General features: G+C 44.5%; 1 protein-coding gene across 2 annotated transcripts in view; it reads right to left on the minus strand.

Moving 5' to 3' along the window:
• Positions 1–20,979, minus strand: part of SPOCK1 (SPARC (osteonectin), cwcv and kazal like domains proteoglycan 1) — a 519,342-nt gene that overhangs the window by 170,144 nt on the left and 328,219 nt on the right. The window lies entirely within an intron of this gene.

The following is a 20,979-nucleotide window of genomic DNA, read 5'->3' on the forward strand; positions in this document are numbered from 1 at the left end:
GGCCCTACCCTGACGACCTCATTTAACCTTGGTTACCTCTTTAGATGCCCAATCTTCAATACAGGACACTGAGAGTTAAGAGTTCAACATATAAAACATTCAGTCTGTAACATCATCTATAAGGAAACTGTTACCTTAATTACAAGACATCCATTCATGAAATCTTGTCCAGCTGTTATAAAAGAGGAAGTAGATCAGTGTGTACTAACACAGGTAGATATTTATAACAAATTAAGTAAGGAAGCAAGTTAAAATATTTGCAATGGCAAAGTAACTTCCAAACACCAGACAACTAATAAACAGCAAAACTAGTACTCAAACTAGGTCTGCTTCTCAAGGAAGGACCTTTCCCTTTGCTATCCTGCTGACCTTGAGAAGTCCTTCTGCCCACAAAGTCCTAGCCTCCACCCACTTACACACCAGAACCTTCCATTTCTCTACTATGTGAATGAATTCAGACACCCTATGCCGTCAGGCCAACACCACACCTGATGTCTGTATACACTGGTCTACAAACCTCACCTGCAAAAAGTAACCTTTTCTTGCTTCTTAGAGAATCTTGCCTGCAGCGGGGGAAACAATGAAGTCATGACTATTGTCCAGAGCAAGAGCAAGTGTCCAGCCCTAAGAGAATTGGAATTCGCTTCTGAGTTGTAAGAGAACACCCTGGACCTGGCTGGAACTACACAGCAGTGACTGGAAAGAGCTTTGCCTTTCAGCTCATGGGCAAAACAAGACATTATGAGCAACCACTGCTAAGTCCTACTTGTCTAATTTACAAGTCCTGATCATTAAAAAAGAATGTATTAAGGGAAGTCTACAGCAGCAGTGGAAATATGCTCCATAAAATCACAAGCCACAAAAGTATATTAACCAGGCCAGGCAATCCCGCTTTCTCAAAGCTATCATCCCATACCAACCTCAGTTTCCCAGTTGTTCTGGGATGGTAAACAAAAGGACCCTCACTCCACGTTTCTGCCAAGAAACTGATTTCCTTGTAAAAGTGGGATAGGGAGAGAAGAGGATAAAAGGGAGGGGGGTAGTATTAACTACATGGAAAGAAAAGGAAAGAGGGAGCATTTTATTACATAATGCATCATCCAGTTGAGGGACTAACAGTGGCGACAATGACACTTACCAACTATATATAGAATAATGTACTATTTTTCTAATTAACCAATGAGGAAACTGACACAGAGATGGTAAGTAACTAACTTGTCTGTGGTCACGTAGTTGGTAAATCTGGACTAGAATCTAGAGTACTCTCACACCAAAGCTGATGCTCAGAGCCACCAGGCCACTCATGAGCAGCTTATGATGTGGAGAAAAGTGACAAATACAGTGCCAAGAAGCAGCATGTTGAACATCCCTGTCCACCGCCCCCAAGAATCATGTCGCCCAAAGGATCCACAAGAAGAAATTAATACTGTGAAGAAAATATTGTACTATTCAGAAGTCAAAGCCAGATTGTTGAACATTTGAGTAAGCGTATATTACTTTTATAATGAATATGAAGGTCAAAGTTTCTTTTCAAGGTGATGCTCATGCCCAGTCAACTTAATTTTCTCTCTGACTTAAAAAACAACATGGACCCAGGGAGGCTTGTGGTTCCTTCTCTCAGGGATTCTGTGAAGCCTATCTATGGTCCACATCACTGACCAGGAGGTGCATGAGGTTTGGTGGCAACATGGGATCAGATGGAGCAACATGGGATCAGATGGTGGCAACATGGATCAGTAGGACCTGACAATGGCCTTCGTTCTCAATAGGAGGACAAGAGACCATCCAAAGAGAAGTCTTAACCTTCCCATCCATCAAAATGGCCAGAATTCATTAAAGTGTTATAAAAATAAAGGTCCTTGAGTTCTACTTCATGGTAATTGGCAGGAATTATTCCTAAGACACTTATGAACAAAGACAACAGAATTACTGAAGATACATAAGACCAGTTCTATAACCTAGGAAAATAAGAGGACACAAAAAGCACAATAAAAATCAAACACCTCCATGAAAAAGGCAGAGTTAAAAGAGGGGTATAGCTCAGCAAGTCTATGTTTTATACCTGTACTTCACTTTAATACAATTAAAATTCCTGTAAAACATGTAGCTTTTCATAAAGAATGAACTCCTTTGTGCTGATGAGCACAACTCTGTCACTATTCAGCAGTCCTAGTAGTTGACCATATAAAAATGGGGAAATACAGAAACTCCAAGAATTTCCAATAAATAATTAAACCAGTGTGTCTAGAAGAAGAGAACCCATAGGTTTGGATCAGAGAGGTGAAGGTGTACAAGAGGCACAATTGTGCCACTTCCTGCCTTTGTGGTCCAGATGGGTCACTCACTCTTCAGGATTCAAATGCAGACAAAGAGATCTACTTCACTCGGATATTGTGAGTAATTGAAGACACAACGCATGAAAGTTGCCCAGCACAGAGCCTGGCACATAGGATGTGTTCAGTAATCATCTTCACCACACTTTTAGCTTGCTCTTCAAATACAGAAAGCGGATATATGCAAAAGGCAAGGAACCCTAGACATTTTAGAGATTCAAGATACCAGAACAGTTAAAACATGGGCAGAAGACATGAATAGACATTTCTCCAAAAAAGACATCCAAATGGCCAACAGACATATGAAAAGATGCTCAAAATAACTCATCATCAGGCAAATGCAAATCAAAACCACAATGAGGTATCATCTTACAGCCATGAGAATGTTGGTGAGGATGTGAGAAAAAAGAGCCCTCTTGCACTATTGCTGGGAAGGCAAACTGGTACAGTCATTGTGGAAAACAGTATGAAGTTTCCTTAAAAAATTAAAAATAGAACTACTCTATGACCCAGTGAACATACTACTAGGTATTTACCCCCAAAATACAAAAACACTAATTCAAAGGGATACCTGCTTTCCTAGTTTATAGTAGCATTACTTATGAAATGCAAACTATGGAAGCAGCCCAAGTGTCCTATTAAAATTCTATTAAAATTAAATTCTATTAATTTTATAGGTGAATGGATAAAGATGTATATATACACACACACAGGAATATTATTCATCCATAAAAAAGAATGAAATCTTGCCATTTGCAACAATGTGGATAAAGCTAGAGAGTATAATGCTAAGTGAAAGAAGTCAGTCAGAGAAAGACAAATACCATATGATCTCACTCACATGTGGAATTTAAGAAACAAAACAAATGAGCAAAATAAAAAAGAGAGAGAGGCAAACGAAGAAACATTCTCTTAGCTCTAGAGAACAAACTGATAGTTAACAGAAGGGAGGGGGAAAGGGCAAGGTAAAATGAGTGATGTGAATTAAAGAGTATACTTACCATGATGCAAAGTAAATAAATCAAATCAAATTAAAAAAAAGATCTCGGAGCTACAGTGCTATTCATCCCTTTCCATTTCAAATGTTACACTCATTTGTACAAGAAGCAACTTTAACATTTCTCTTTGAACATAAAGCTCAGGGTCTACTTTATCCAGAAAGCTTTCACTGATTAACCAGATCTACACCACTGCTGAAACCACCATACAACAACTAAGGAGTTCACATATCTCTAGTAGAGCTGTGTTCTGCCTTGTCTCATCTTGGAGATTATAAAGTCTGGGAATGAAGAATAAAAACCTTTTTTCCCCTCTAAATTATGTGCACTAAGAACAAACAACAAAGCCTTGTCAACAAACTTACACAGTCATAGTCATAGTCCTTATTTTGTTTGGTTTGTTTTGAGAGAAGGTACTGTGGGCTTTGAAAAGTCTCTATTACAGAGTCATAGACTATGAGTCTTAATATCCTAAGGCCTACATTCAGGCACCATTGATAAAATGCTAGGGGAGAAAAATAATGATTAAGGACTATCTGACAAACACTGTTGATCCAAGCAGACAATGGCTTGTGTCAGGGAGGTTGTCAACATGAGGTGTGCTAGGTATAAATGGGCAGGCAGGGTTCAGCAAGGCAGGCTTCATGTACAAGGTTAGTGTCTTCTGATCCTTAGCCAGAGGCTGTCCATTTGACTGCTTCCACCGTCTTATAAGGCTTGGCAGGGAAAGATGTTAACTGAAAACAGAAAAATAAAGTCTGCAGGGAAACCCTGCCCCAAATTGGTGACAATTTGTTCAAATGACCTCTACGAGCCTCAGATGAAGTGGTTACTTCCGTAATGTGGCATCCTCAGAAGCATAACTTAAGTCCAGAGCTCTGGTGATGTATCATGGTGCTCACTCACTGCCACCTCCCTTGACAAGTCCAGAAATCAGTGGAAGAAGGCAAAATAGTCCCACACCACATGTATCTACCAAATCTCTTTTTCCTGTTTTACAAATCTAACCTAGGTTTTCCATCTCAGACTATAATGGGCCAAGGAGAATGCAAATCTACAGTTAATCTCCCTGCAGCATCTATTTTATGAGGTGGTAAGTAATTTAAAACTGTTAAAATATTAAGGCCATCACTGGTCTACTACAGAACAGAATACAAAATTCATATACATTTGTATAAAGAGACTCCAAAGATGTATGTGCTGGCAGTAGGTTCTGTCCCCTGAACCTCAAGAAAGATGTACGTTGTAGCTTGCCCTTAGAGGCTCTTTGATAGAAAAGTTTCAGAAGTGTTGAAAGTGTTTACCAAGTTTAAAGGGTCTTAAGAATGAAGTGGAGAGCTCTCCAGGGTACTGATATCCAAGATGGAAAATCAATAGCCGTAAAAGTCCATATAAAGAACTTGCATAAGCAAATCGCTCATTCTTGCAGGACCCGTTGAAGCTAGTTATTCAAAACTGCATCCCACACCCCCTGGAACAGACTTCCCATGCCATCTGTTCCCAGGGAGCTCAGTCCCACTGGTGAGAGGCCCCAGGGCTTTTCAGAGAAGTGACCCTGCATAATCCAAAGCTTTTTTGAGACCTTTAATGTGCTAACCACTGGGTGAGATTTACAAATGAGTTACAAAGTATTTGTGGCTCCCTAGGTATGACTATCAAAATTAAAGCTTTTATTACTTTCATTCCTCCCACTGTTAATTTTTTAGAAACACTTGGCTCCAGATTTATAAATGGGTAAGTGGAGACTATGTATTTCCAAGTCCTTTCTTTCTGCAATTAGGGCAGACTCATTTCTGAGTCCTTGGGATGGTTCCCAAGGCTATTAAATTCTATTCCTTAACTGATAACATTGAAGCAGTCATGACAAAGTTAGTGCTGATGGGATCAGGGATTTCTTTGGGCACCATCTAAGCTATTAGAAAGCACTTCAAACTGAGAGAAGAGCGGTTGCATCTCCCACTGAAGGATTCAGTAAATCTGTATCATTTAAGTCTTGTTTACTCTTGTTGCTTTGTTTTTTTGGGGGGTCCCACCTTATTCAATCATTGCTAAAATACTTTTCCATGTGCATCCATCAGGTAATCAATTGACAGTCCCAACCTTGCCCACAACGGCTCTTTCCTGCGTGTCTCTTCACCAATGTGCCCCTCAATGGCTGATCACCTCCCTTCCATTACTCTAAAATACAGCCTGTAGTGCTAATATAAAATATAAATCAGGTCTTAACTGCGCATGGAAGACAAATGCAACAATAAATAATGAGAAAGCACCCATGAGGTTTCCTAAGACAAACATGGAATAAACACAAGGAGTAAAATCTCTCGTTTTCATTCTTTAGCAATAAATACTGAGTACCCAGCAGGTAAAACAGAGCAGGGAGATAATCATCTTTGGATACTGTAATGGCTGCAATGCTTCTTTCACTAAGAAGTGAAAATGATGTTCTCATTTTTGTTAAATTTATGGATTCTACACTTTATATTTTTTTTAAAAAAGAATTTTATGTATTTATTTTATTTATTTATTTTAATGTTTATTTATTTTGAGGAGGGAGGGGCAGAGAGGATCCCAAGCCATGGAGCTCCATCTCATGAACCATGAGATCATGACCTGAGCTCAAATCAAGAGTCAGATGCTTAGCTGACTGAGCCACCCAGGCGCCCCTAAAAAAGATTTCAGCTCTCAGTCAACTCAATTAAAAAAATAGGCAGAGGACCTGCATAGACATTTTTCTGAAGACGACATACAGATGGCCAAGAGGCACATGAAAAGAGGCTCAGAGAAATGCAAATCAAAACCACAATGAGTTATGAGCTTATACCTGTCATAATAGATAGTATCAAAACAAATGAAAAATAAGTGTTGGCAAGGCTGTGGAGAAAAGGAAACCCTCATGTACTGTCAGTGGGAATGTAAACTGGTGCAGCCACTATGAAAAACAGTATGGAGGTTCCTCAAAAAATTCAAAATGGAATTACTACATGATCCAGCATTTCTACTTCTGGGTAATTATCCAAAGAAAATAAAAACAATAATTTTAAAAGATATATGTAACCCTATGTTAACTGCAGTATTTCTAATAGTCAAAATTTGGAAACAACTTGAGTAGTGACATATGGATTAAAGGATAAAGAAGAGACAGTGTGTGTACACACACATGTGAGCACGCGCGCACACACACACACACACACACACACACACACAGTGGAATATTACTCAGCCATAAAAAGGAATTAAATCTTGCCATTTGCATCAACACGGATAGACCCAGACAGTATTACACTATGTGAAATAATTCAGAGAACGACAAACACTGTATGATTTTACTTATAGGTGAAATATGGCCTCAAACCTCCCTTCTAGAATTTGGCTCATATTCTCAGACTGTATTCTCCTTATCCTCTAAGGTTTACCATGCCTTCAGCTACACTGGACAATTCACAAATTTTCCAACTCTTTGCTTGCTTTCAAGCCTCTAGAGTCTAGACTGCAGTGTCCAATACAGAGAACCATTCAATTCTTAGAGGTGCCTCATGACACCAATATTATCTCCACTTGACAAATAAAGGGGAAAAATTAAACTAGCCAAAGATCATGCAACTAGTATGTGACAAACATGAGTTATGACTCTAAGTATGTTGTAATCAAGTAGAAGCTTCAGGAGACCACAGAGGGTGGCTATCCTCACTACCGCATGCCCCCTCACCTAAACAGCATCTGGAATATCATAGGGCTCAGTAACAGAGTAACTATCTTGCTCTGTGAGGCTAGGAACAAAGTCCAGCTCACCATTTCTTTTTTTTTAATGTTTATTTGTTTGGTGGGGGAGAGAGAGAGAGAGGGAGGGAGAAAGAGGAAGAGGGAGAGAGATAGAGAATGGAGGATGGAAAGAGAGAGTAAAAGAGAGAGAGAGAGTCCCAAGCACATAGAGCCCAGTGTGGGGCTTGATCCTTTGAACTGTGAGACCATGACCTGAGCAGAAATCAAGAGTTGGATGTTTCAACACTTGAGTCACCCAGCCACCCTAGGCTCATCATTTCTGAACCCCAAGTTCTCTGGCATGTGTCTGCTATAAGGGACATGCTTAGTTAATGCTGAATAAACTGTCTTTGAAAAGAGTATCTGGATGAATCTTGTAAGCTGGAATTTCTAGGTCACAAAGATTCATAGCTCAAAGAGTCCTTGGAGCATTTGCCTTCAGACCAACATGTTCATATTTAACATAGGGAAGACTTTAACCCATCAGTTCAGCAAACTTTCATGAAACTACATTTACATGCCAAGTACTATTATAAGCTCTGGGCATTCAGAGATGGGTAGGACCCAAGTCCTTGCCCTTAAGGAACTGACATTCTAGTACAAGTATAACAAGGGAAGGGAAGGGGAGGGGAAGGGAAGGGGAGGGGAGGGGAGGGGAGGGGAGGGGAGGGGAGGGGAGGGGAGGGGAGGGGAGGGGAGGGAAGGGAAGGGAAGGGAAGGGAAGGGAAGGGAAGGGAAGGGAAGGGAAGGGAAGGGAAGGGAAGGGAAGGGAAGGGAAGGGAAGGACAAGGGCAGTGGATAGGGGAAGAGGAAGGGAAGGGAAGGGAAGGACAAGGGCAGTGGATAGGGGAAGAGGAAGGGAAGGACGGACAAGGGCAGTGGATAGGGGAAGAGGAAGGGAAGGAAGGGCAAGAGGAAATGAAAGAAGGGATGTGAGGAACAAACAATAGATAGTAATAAGAGCTAAGCAAATATTTTAAAAGAGTGAGCAGTAGCAAGCTCCTGAAGGCCACATTGGATTAGGTAGTCAGGGAAGACCTCTCAGAGTAGGTGACATTAAGCCATGGTCTCACAAGAAGGAGCCAGACTTTAGAAGATCAGGTGAGGAATAATGCAGAAAAGGGACTGCAAAGGCTCCAAAGCAGGAGAAGATCCTGGAATGTTAGATAAAGACACAGGTCCCGAGAGATCACATGACTTTTCTAAGAACACACCAGTCGGACAGAACCAGGACTTAACTTTAGAAAGCCTAGCCTCAGCCATGCATCCTCAGAGCAGTGAGCACAGAGATGTCTGAGACAGGTTAAGGTTTAAATGAGTTCCACCGGCAATCACCTGTTGGCCTCGCTCTGGACCTGGACTCACCCTTGTGACCATGGCCTTGCCAGAACAGGCCCAGCACTCTGCTTCAACACAGGGGTCTTGACAAGTCATTGCTCCAGCTGCCAAAACTAAAGATGAATAGGCCAGAGAGAACCGACATCTCAGACTTAGTGGATACCATCTTTTGCTCACATAGGCAAATCCCCAGTATGCGTATATGAATTATAGGGTAAGGTTAAATGAACATGAATTTTGCACCACAGCCAGTTCCAGTTGCTCATCAGAGCTTAGCTCCTTGGGTGCTGTGTGACCTCAGGCAAGTTATGCAACCTCTCTGAGCCATAAAGGAGAGTAGTGGCATCCCTCTTACACGATTGTTGGCAAGTGTGAATGAGGCAATATGTCAAATGCTGAACACTGACACTGGCAAGTCCTCAATCAATGTTAGTTTCAACTCTTTCCCCCATGATTTTCCTTAAACATTCCTTTCATATCCACCAGTCCAAACTGAACTTTTTTTTTCTTCTCCAGATTTCTGTCCCAGGTCATCCTTATACCAAAATACAGCCTAGAAGCCATCTTGCTTCCCATGTCTACTTCCCAGGAGACTCCAGGGAGCCACATCTATTGCCAGGTCGGCCCTGCCCTCTACTGTAGCCCCTCCAGGGAGTCTGCTGTACGCAGCCTCCGTGGCCACCCCCCAGTATGCTCCACTCCACCCCCACCCCACTCAGGGAGGTTGAGCTGAAACCTGATACCTGGTATCTTATAAATGTACACAACAGGGTGCAAGGAGAAGAAAAAAAAATGGAATACAGGAGGTTCCTTTTTCTGCCAATACCCCAACCCTATGCAAATGTGTAACAGAGACTGTTGACCCCCCATCACCCCACTGGCTGGGACTAGAGCAGCCATCAAGCCTTTTGTGATTCTGAAACAGCTAATGAGGGGCTGTGTTTCTGTGTAATCCAAACAGTATCCATTTCATGCCCAATCGTTTTTTAAACGGGCAACAAATCTCCCTGATGTGTTCCTTTCTCTGACCAACAGAAACCCTGTCTGGTCTCTTTGTTGGCCTGTCCAATCAACAAGGGCAAGTGGCCCTAGATGCCGATTCAAAGCCACAGGCACAAAGGCAGACCCGTGGGGCGTCTCCCTCCCTCAAGAAAACTCCACCTCATTGGAAGCCATGACCAGACCCAGGATGGTGAACAAAGACTGATGAAACGGCCAATTTTTAACCCATTTCTAAGTTGCCAGATGACAACATTTCCGACGAAGTTCACTCCTGTTTCAGGCAATAGCCTGAACAGACAGAATATGACAAAGCTTCAGAGGTGCCGTAGGAATCCAAACAGGGAGAAAGAAGGGGACCTGAGGGTTATATTCACAGGGCAGGACAAGTGCTCTGCATCCTGAGACATGGGGAGGGGCTGTAGCACAACTATCGGCAGGTGTTGCTGCAAAACTGAAGTGACGAGCTGGCCATGGTCTGCCTTGCTCAGAGGGCGCCTGTTACCACACGCTTCCAGGGTCATAACTACCTCTCGGCCCATGCCTTCCTCACCAAGAGCTGGCAGAGTTCTCTCCTAGGGGACAATTCCTTATGGGAACACATCTCCTTAGCAACCAACCTCCTCCCCTTTGGATTTCAAAATGGAAATCAATAGGTCATGGAGATGAAAATAAATAAGTCGCAGAGATGAAAGTACAGCATAGGGAATACAGTCAATAATACTGCAATGACACTGTATGGTGGCAGATAGTGACCACACTTGTCATGGTGAGCACTGAGTAATGTATAGAATTGTCAAATCACTGTACTATGCCCTCAAAACTAATATAACACTGTATGCCAATTATACTTCAGTAATACAGTAATAAAAGAAATCAGTAGAAGGGGCTCCCGGGTGGCTCAGCCAGTTGACTGTCCAATTCCTGATGTCAGCTCAGGTCTTGATCTCAGGGTCATGAGTTCAAATCCTGACTTGCGCTCCACGGAGGGTGTGGAGCCTACTTAAAAAAAAAAGAAAAGAAATTAAACTACCATAGACTAAACTCTCTTCCTTTGAACACCAGTAATTCCCCTATTTATTGATCAAAGACCCTCACTGAGTCCTACTCTGTGGCATGCATCATTTCGGGTGCTAAATAAGATAGGCCAGTCCCCATGCTTGTGTCAGTGACAGGCCCGTGAGAGCCATCAGGTATCTGCCACTCTGATCTCGTGGAATCCATAAGCAACCCCACGAGGCAGGTGTTTCCATCACACTCATTTAATAGTCAAGATCACCCGAACACCCCACAAGTGTGCTTTCGCCAGCCCATACAGGGCTGTTACAGTTTTGAGTAAGGCACTAGCAGTAACAAGTGAGAGCATGTCATATAAAAATCCAGTATACATTTGTGGATTATTTTTAATTGGAAGATGTGGCCACACTTGGGCTTTCATTCCCGCATGGCTGCCTCCTTTACCCCAGCATCGCCTGTGCCCCCTTTATGCTCTATTTTGCTTTCCTCTTTCTCTTTTTTCTTCTCTCCTACATTCAGGGCCTGCCTGGCCCTGAAGGCACTGGTGTTCATTCCACCCACAGCTCATAAGAATTTATCTTTTCTTCACAAAATAAAGAACTACACCGTTCACATTCGATACTTCATTCACTTAGCCAAGACTCCCCAAACAAGTGGGGTAGAATGTTCCAGAAGGGTTCGTTTACTTGAGTTTAAAAGCAGTTACCAGTCCACAGTATTTCAGTGTTTGGCAAACAACATAATTTTTTTTTAAGCTTAACAGGCTGTCTAATTATTCTTCCTTTGAATTTTCACATCTGCATAATTAATTTAGCAATCCTCTGCCCTGGAGAATTTTCCCCTCTTAACAGGCTTTACTCTGCTTTTTTTTTCTTAAGAGTCTTGACTGTGCTGAACATCAGTCTTACTGTGGCCAGAGCCCAGAGGTGACTGTGGGATAGGAGCAGGTGGAACAGTAGCAAAGGGACCTCCTCCCCACTAATGTTTTCACCAGCCTAGGCTTTCACCCTCCTGAGTCATGCCCAAGGGCAGGGGAGGACACCTCCTACATACCTTCCTGATGTGTACAGGTTCCTGCTAATCACTTGGTCTGCAACTAACATCCTTTTGACATATCCCAAGCCACAGAAACCCCATTTCCTGGGCACTAGTGATGTGAATGAACAAATTCCTTTGGATGAAAAGGAATGTTAACCAGGGGTCTGTGGACAACCTTCAGAGGGTCTAAAACCTGCATCCAAATTCTTACGCACGTTTTTGTGATCTGAAGGACCCAGAGTGGATGTTCACCTTGAATCCTTCAGTCCCCTTGTAGCAGCACCCCACTTCCCTGTACTCATTCTGTCTCCCCATTGTGCACAGGCTAGGTGGGACAGTGGTCCAGAGTGCCAAACTCCCACTAAAAAGACATGGGTGATGGGTGTCAGGTGACTATTCCCCTTCCTGCCCTTGTGTATTCAATCCCACCGCCCTTCCTGCAACTGCATCCTGAATGAGAGGTCCCAGGGCAGAGAGGACAGGGGGGCACTACTAGACTGTGTCTGCTGCTGCCTAGCTCCCCGGTGCTGCCTTAGCCCCACTTCCAACCCGGGTTTACACTCCAGCTCCCGAAGCCTCTGCAAGCCATAGATATCCTTCCCTTGATGCGTGGGTCCGACTCTAGTGCCAGAGAACTCTTAGGCAAATTCATGCCATCGAGAGAATGTCACAGGGGTCTGATGTTAGAAACCACACTTCGAAGGCAGTGAATGGTCCCTGTCGGTTGAAATGCAGCCACACATCAGTTAAGCCAGTTAATACACTGAGCCATCACTCAGAGTGACTGGGGTCAACAGAATCTCCTCAACATCGCAGCCCAGAGAAAGCTGCCCCTTGGGGTCATGAACAATATTGCCCATACCTCTGGAGTGTGGGTAGTGAGATTTACACAGAACACCCCTGGGAAAGTCAGCGGGCAAGGGATGTTAGCTGTGCCACAAAAGGGCAGGAGTCCTGGGGATGCTGGGAGAAAGGAGGGCCAATGGAGAGAGGACAGGCTGGGCTATGAGAAGACCCCTAAGCAAACCTCATCCTTCACAGGGGGGCCATGTGATAACCTGGTCCACAGGGTGTTGGTGACCAGTATACCCAGGGTCTCATTCAGGAGAGCAAACCACCACCTTTTGGGGCATCTCCAGGCTTCCCAGGGGGAAAGATGGTGGCACCACCTCTCAGATTAACAGGTGCATGAAAACACTGGCATGCCTCTCAGTCCTAAGACCAAATTCTTAGTCCAGAATCTGATCCTGCTGGAATCAGGTGTCCACCTGGACCCCATCATCTAGGGCCTGAAGTAAGGGTTCTGGTCTCAGAAAGAAAGCATGGCCAACAGGAGCCTACCCATGGGACTTTCTTCCTCTTCTTCTTCTTCTTGGTGTTTTTTTTTTTTTTTGATAGAGATAAATATTCCTAGAGAAGGGGTAGTTTCAAGTTGGGTAGTTTCAAGTTTCAAGATACCTCCAAGGATATCAACCTCAGGAATCACATGAGGTAGGCAGGCATGCATGCATGCATTCGTGCATAAGTAAGTAAGTTAAGTAAGTAAGTAAGTAAGTAAGTAAGTAAGTAAGAGCTTTGAAAATGAGATCGCCTCTGTTTTGAACAATCTGAGCCGCTAGGGCAAAGACCATAGAGTTGACTCTTGATGTCAAGTGCATGTTGTCTCACCAATTTCCAAATGCAGCTAATTTGGATCATAAGCAACCTCCAGACGCTTTAGACAGAGTACATCATGGTATCCCATGTTCTTCTGGAGCCCCCAAACTCTCTCCCCAAGTAAGGCTGACCATCCTTCCTGTCACCCGAGCTCACACTTCTCTTTCTTTGGGCTCCAATGGCAATCACTGCTTATGCTGTAAATGCATCACCACTCTACAAATTTAGTTATGATTTACATTTCTACCCATTTTTTTGTGTCACTTACCAAACTGGTAGCTGTGTCTTAAAAATATATGTTTTTACTTCTCTCAGGGCATTCAGTATCATACTTCTGTTGATAAAACGTTATCAACAAGTTTATAATAAACACGTTGTTTATAATATTGTGGTACCACCTAAAATGTTTTTTTTTTTCTCCAAACTGCTTTCGTATTCCACCTTCTCTAGGATGTGCCTCCATCTAAAATGTGAGCAACGTGGAAGATTTTTAAAACCCATCTTTTTTCATCAAGTATTCAGAGCCACCACTACCCAATTTCCATGATGTAAGAATAAGATCCAATAGCTGTCACAGTCTGGGTAAGATCTAAGAGGTGCCGTTCTCTATTTGCATCTTTGGTGGTATATTATATGTGGAATTAACTCATTGTGAATCCAGGGCCCCAGCACAATATTTCGGCTAGCTTTGTATTTTCACTTTCAAGCTGGTAAGGTAGTTGTTTTCTGCTTCTTTTCCCCAGCCCTAGGGAAAACGAAGTCGCTGATCAATAGACTATTCCCATTTGCTTGAGTCTCCTGAGAAAACCTTCTGTCTGCTTGCAGTGTCATCTGAAGTAACACTAAGGAACAATTTGTGTTTAGATCAGGGATTATTTGCGCGCGCGCGCGCGCGCACACACACACACACACACACACACACACACACACACACACACCCCCCTTCAGGAGACATGTGGCAATGTCTGGAGAAAATCTGTTTGTACATCTGGTGTCAGCAGGGATGGGGGAGGGCGGGGCAACAATACTATTGGCATTTAGTAGGTAGAGGTCAGAGATGGTGCTAAACATTTTACAATCCACAGGACCATCCCTCATAACCGAGAACTATCTGGTGCAAAATGTCGACAGTTCCAAGGTAGAGATACCCGAGCTTAGATACACAAGGCGTAGTGGCCAGAACTACTGTTTAAAACATTCTTTGGGGCTGGGTTCATTTCCATATGAGGGATGAGAAGTGAGTGAGGCTAGCTGGAACTGGAGGCCTAAGAAAGATGGAGCAGGGGGGTGCCTGGGTGGCTCAATCGGTTAAGTGTCCAACTTCAGCCCGGGTCATGATCTCACAGTTCATGAGTTCGAGCCCCGCGTCAGGCTCTGTGCTGACAGCCTGGAGCCTGGAGACTGCTTCAGATTCTGTGTCTCCCTCTCTCTCTCTCTGCACCCCCCCCCGCCAGCTCATGCTTGCACTCTGTCTCTGTCAAAAATAAATAAACTTAAAAAAAAAAAAAAGAAAGCGGGAGCAGGAACATGGGGTTTGTCCCCGGAGAACCTATCTGTCCCATGTCAGCATTGGAAGGTCCTCCAGAAATTACGTAAGCCAATTTCCTCATGATACTATAGAAGAAACGAAGTCCAGAGGGGAGGAGACCAACTTTCCCAAGGCTTCTGGGCAGGCTCTAGCTGCAGAGCTGAAAAGAGATCCCCGATCTCGTGCTTCCAGCCCAGAGTTCCTTCTGCTCCATCACACTGATCCCCAGGAAAAGAGAAAAGGAGACACAGTTCCAAAACCACCACTGGTCTTTAAATTCCTGGGATGGGAAATAAGATGGGAACTAAGAAGAGAACTTTCTGACCCAAGAGGGAACAATAGGCACATTCTGGAGACTAGAAGTCAACAGACACGCATTTAGGATCTACTGTATGCCAGGCACTGGTTTAGGGGCTGGAAATACAACAGTGAATGAGCGATACAAAAATGCCTGGTGCCACGTGACTTCACCTCAGGTAATACAGGCCAGGGTGTCAGGCATGGCCACGAGGGAAAGGGAGAGAAGCTGAGGCCAAAGCTAAGCCCAAGCAAACGCCAAGTACCCTAATATCCCCTCCAGGGCTCAAAGAGCTTGAAAAAGGTAAGCTCTCTAAGTACCTTTAAAAAGGATGATGCAACATTTTCCTCCAGGCTCTAAAACTTTCATAGGTCACTAGGTATTACATTACCTAGCAATTACCTAGTAATGCATTCCTAGGTAATATAGTAGTAGTGATGATAATAATAATGGCCAACATTTCCTGGAGACAGATATGTGTGCAGGATGCTGTGCCACGCACTTACATACGCCATCTCATTAAATCCTCGTAACAGCCCCGGGACGGAGGTATCATTACCCGGATTTACAGACGCAGAAACTTGGGTTCAATGACGCAAAACAACTAGTTCAAGGTCACATAGCTAGAGCAACTCACACAAAGGTCTGTCTGCCACCAAGACCTTAGCTCTTAATGACTAGGCTGGATGGTGTCAAGACTTCCTAAGCTTTCAGAGCTAAGGCAGAGCAGTCAACATGGCCAACACGTGATTCTCAATTTCTTCTTCCTCTGTTATGTATGACCCAAATGGCGGGCCTGCAGTTCATCCATAAGGTCTTACAGCGAACAAACAGCTATCTTCATTAATATATATTGTATTTCTTTCTGTTCAATGTGGCTTCTCAGAAAATTTAAACTGTCAGCAGACCATGTATTTCAAACTCCTGTATTTCACACAGACCATAAAAAGCCACCCAGCATGAGGACCACCTTGTTTGAAATGTAAATGTTCGTACGCTGTTAAAAACTGAAAAGCAGGGAGGGTATATAAAGTATGCATTTGCACTTTTGAACACCATCAGGCAAAACAGATTGCTTGCTGCCCCATAAATTTTCAGCACTAGATTAAATTTTGTTAATGGGACTAAGAACATCCAAAATAACCCATTTTTCTATGTGAATACTGGATCTAAGTCATTAGTTCTCCACCAGATTAAGGTTGGTGTTTTTTCAATCCTGTCAAGAATCTCATCAAACGTCTCTCTGCCCAGGCGCATGATGACTGGGGCTGGAAGGCCCATATACAGAGCGGCAGAGGCAAGGCACCATGGGTATGGGGACCACAAGCTGACCAAGTCAGCTGGGCCTATGAACTTCAGGGATAAATGCATGAGAATCTCATTCAGCCAACATTGAGAGAATACCTGCTATATATCTGAAAATACAGGTGCTTTCATATGGGTTTCCTTATTTAAACCTAACCAGAAATGTGGGAAGTAAGAGTTACCTCTCCCACATCACTAATCACAAAAAAAGAGAGGCTCAGATGGGATGCCTGGGTGGCTCAGTCAGTTAAGCATCTAACTCTTGATTTCAGCTCAGGTCATGATCTCACAGTACGTGAGATTGAGCCTCGTGTCAGGTTCTGTGCTGACCGGTCGGAGCCTGGAGCGAGCCTGCTTCGGATTCTGGGTCTCCCTTTCTCTCTGCCCCTCCCCTGCTCACACTGTGTGCGTCTCTCTCAAAAATAAATAAACATTAAAAAAAATTAATAAAAATAAAAAGAAGAGAACCAGGGAAGGTGCTTACCCCCTTGGTCTCCGTGTACACGGAGGCGAGGCCATGTGAGGACAGGGTGAGAAGGTGGCATCCGTGAAACGTGCAGATAACCAACCGTGCTGCCACCCTGGTCTCTGACTTCCGGCCTCCAGAACCATGTTGTTGAAGCCCCTCAGGCAATGGCAGTGTATTAGGGGGGCCCAGGCTGACTGCTACCGGCACTATTACCATTATCATTTTGAAGCTAAGAAAATGGAGGTTCAGAGAGACTATGAAAGTCTCCTCAGTGCACGGAGTAATAAGCTTTGATTCAGACTCTACTGTGAGTGACTACAAAGCCCTTCCCATTCATCACGTGCCCTACCCCCACCACATGTACAGTACCAGGCACATGCATGTACAGTATCACCACATGCATGTACCAGGCACAAGACTGTCAGCATAGCAGGTATATAAATGCCTGTGATCGAGGGACCCAGGGGTGAGGTGTCCTATGGGGTGAGCAGGGAGAACCCACAAGCGAATTCAGGTAGGAGCAACACTGCTTTTTCCCTGGACTGGCCCATCTCTGAATGCATTCCTGTCTCTGGACAGCCTCCTCCGTCTCACGTTCAATCCCACAAGCTTGGGAAGCCGTGTGGTCATTTCTTCACTGATGAACCTTACCTGTCTCTGTGCTCCCCCTGACTTCCCCTGCACCTGCTACAGAGCGGGGGCTCCATAAACTGCCGGAGTGGCAGGAAATGTTCTTGCAACCACCACACGAAATGGTGCGACCATCACACCACAGCGCAATGTGATGTGAAGGGTCAGAATCTAGCTCATAACAGGTGCTCTGTGAACGTGTGCCGAATAAAGGAAACTCTACTCCTCCATTTTAAGCAACCGAGAGAGATCTGTGTTAACATTAAGACAGCTTTAACTTAGCCCCGGATCAAAGCAGCCATCACAAAAAATTACAAATGACAAAAGGAAGGAACTGAAGACAAGAGAGGCAAATCCCATGCTGGCACACAGTAGGTATTCAACAACATTCCCTGACCTCATGAATTTATCGGCTAACAATCCCTATAAAGAGAAACCCACGCTTGAGTTTCAACTGCCATTCCTATTTGGGGGGGGGGGGCGACACGACAACCGTCATGCCTTTCTGGTAAACATATGTTATCTGTGTGCCTCCAATTATAAAGGTGACTGCGACTTAAAATTCCATTACAAGTACCAGAGCAGCCGCTCCGGTGCCCCGTGCATGTCTCACATATTAAATCACCGTGGACAATCTGCCTCTCTGGCCGGCAAATGGCCTGAGCATCTGGCCTTTGAATCACAGGTTTTCATACTTCTATTTAAAAAAAGAAAGAAGGAAAGGAGAGGAGAGGAGAGGAGAGGAGAGGAGAGGAGAGGAGAGGAGAGGAGAGGAGAGGAGAGGTTTCACAAGAAACTCATTGGTGGTTGCACTTAAACCCTTGGTACCACAGAAGGCAGCCCTGGCCTTTAACACCAGCCCACGGCATTTCTAAAATTTTCCAGATGGAGAAGAAAAACGCAAGACAATTGGCTCCACCGATTTCCAAAAAGATGGTCAGGCTGGCCCTCTAACGTAACCCGTAGGAAGTGCCCAGTCCTGCAAGCTGATTTATGTGAAAACACCGATACTCGGCTGTGCCCTTCCATTCATTGTGACGCCTCGTGATGGCAGGATAATGAGGATTTGGAAAACAAGAGTCCATGAATAGCTAGGGCGTGATACAGTGAGGGGAACAGTAACAAGACTGCCAAGCCATCCTAGTTGCCATGTAGAGAAACCAATTATCCAGAGGCCCCTCTCCCCTGCAGGAGGACGAGCCTCTGTGCATCAATATTTCACGCACTGTCATCTGTGCATTATTTAATAAAGCAATTGAGGGATGAGTTTATTTTATTTTTCAACCTTTCCGCCAGAGACCCAGGCCCCCAGTACTCAAGGCTGGAACTCAGCTGGCAATCAGAGAGATGTATTTGCAGATTTTTTGAGGCCACAGGGCTGTTTCTGGTCTTAACTACACACTCCCAATGTCTAATACACATTCCTTACCCCAGGGACACCCAATCACCGTCTGTTCCTGCTGATGAAGGTGAACTCACTTCACAATCCAATCAACAGTGAGGCAATCAATCACCAGGTCACCAGACATTTAGTGAGTGCCACGCTGAGGGATACGACGCTTACAAACCGGGATCCCTCCCCTCATGGACCCTTAAGGGTTTCCTCAGAGACAATATGAAAACACACAGACAGGGAAATGGTAGGGACCGCAAACCCGCTAAGCGCATGACTACCACACTGGTCATGCGCAGGATCCAGCATGTCAAAGGCAAGGTCCATGTCTGTATCCTTCTTTCCATGCAAACTTTAACTCCCTTCCTTCTAGCACCAGACTCCCATCCGTGTGTTGTATTGGTGGGAATGCAGTTTCCACTCATTCTTGCCTGTTACCCTGTGGTGAAAGGGACCAGATACTTCTTTTTCCTCAGTCCTGGCATAGCTGTGGGCCATGCATGTCGTATGAGCCCAGCCCCAGACCTCCTTCGGAGTCTTTAAGGAGTGACTCAGAAAATCCGAAGATCCGGCTCACCACAGCCCAGGTGCTAGCACTTGGACTTGACCATTTCCAATGTCTGGCCTTCAGCAGAACCCTCAGCTTCTACCCACACTCCAAGCCCCCGCTCCCAGTAGTTCTTTGAACTCCTGCCATCCTTCTAATAAAACACCTGTTTCTTCAGCTTTCTTAAGCCAAGAAAATTGGCTTCTGCTTTTTGCAACCAAGAAGCTGCCTGTTCAAGAACTGTTTGTTGAGGGGGTGGGGAGGGGAAGGGAGAGGGAGAGGGAGGAGGAGAGAAAGGGGAGGGGGAGAGGGAGAGGGAGAGGGAGAGGGAGAGGGAGAGGGAGAGGGAGAGGGAGGGAGGAGCTATGATCCAATTGCTAGTCAGTGCTAGTCAGTCTCATCATCAGGGGTAGACTAACCAACCAGCAGACTGAGCCTGTGCTGAGGGTCCGACACATACATGTGTAAGACTGTGGTATTTCACAAACAATAAACACCACCAAGCTGTGGATAAGAATCACAGGAAATGGAACTGTATTGCTCTTTCTTGAATGCATTTTGTAGTTTAGCACTGTTTTTATTTTGAAGTGCCTATGAAGGTCAGAGCTTAGGAATCTGAAAATTTTTAGCCTGGCTCTGCTCAGTGAATAGTTCTCTCTGCATTTATCCCATATCCTTAATCACGATACTGACTCCTATGGGGTAAAGGCTGGGCATTTCTGGTCCTCAGTATCTAGCTACCACCTATCTCGCACCATCTATGTGTTAGGTAGTTACCAAATCCTAAGTATGCATGTTAGCATTCAATCCTCCCACAATGTACCACAAAGTATACAGTAATAGCATTTTATAGTAAAAGACACAGAGGTCAGAGAAGGTAAGGACCTGGTCCTAATTTACCTGTCTTGGTGAAAGGTCCAAACATACTCTAAGGGATTCAAGAGCTTCTGGGTCTAATCTAGCCAGCAAGTTATGTCCCTTAACGATAACTCTCAGGCATCTGTCATAGTCAAATCCAACGACCCAAGTCCTAGGAGCTAAAGGAAACTTGAGCTGTACCTAAGCCAGCCTCCAGTTTCTGCCTAAGCTTTCCCTCTGGAAAGGAGGCCATCTCCTCCAACCTGGATGTGGGCACTCTGTGGCGGCCTGTGCTGGAAGGTGACAATCCCACACTGAGTGGAAACCCTTCCGCTAGCAGGTTAAACATACTTCTCTCCTCTCCACAGGGAAGGGACAAGCTGACCTAACTCGGTGGCATAATTGGCTTTCATATGCTTCAAGACAATTACTAGGTCTCCCTGCAGGCTTCTTTTCCTGAGGCTACAATTCCTAATTATTTTTCACACGTGCCCTAATTTCCAACTCCACAATCAAATCTGTTGCTCTCCTTTGAACCGTGCCCTTGCTGTCCTTTGCAGTTAGTGGTCCTGACACATGGGTATCATGTCCCAGTGCCTGGTCTTGTCCATCCTCTTAGGCCTGACTCAGGTGCCTGGATCACCAGGGCAGAGGTGAAAAGGACCATCGTAAAAGGTGGCTGACAGCCCCCACCCCAAAAGGGAGCAATGACTTGATCACAAATTCCATTACAAAGCTGGATCATTGGCAGGTCCAAGCACCCAGAAGTTGGTGGCACAAAGGGAAGAAATACCATTCTGACTTGGCACCAGG

Source organism: Felis catus, chromosome A1, assembly GCF_018350175.1.
Source record: "Felis catus isolate Fca126 chromosome A1, F.catus_Fca126_mat1.0, whole genome shotgun sequence".
Lineage (NCBI taxonomy): Eukaryota > Metazoa > Chordata > Mammalia > Carnivora > Felidae > Felis > Felis catus.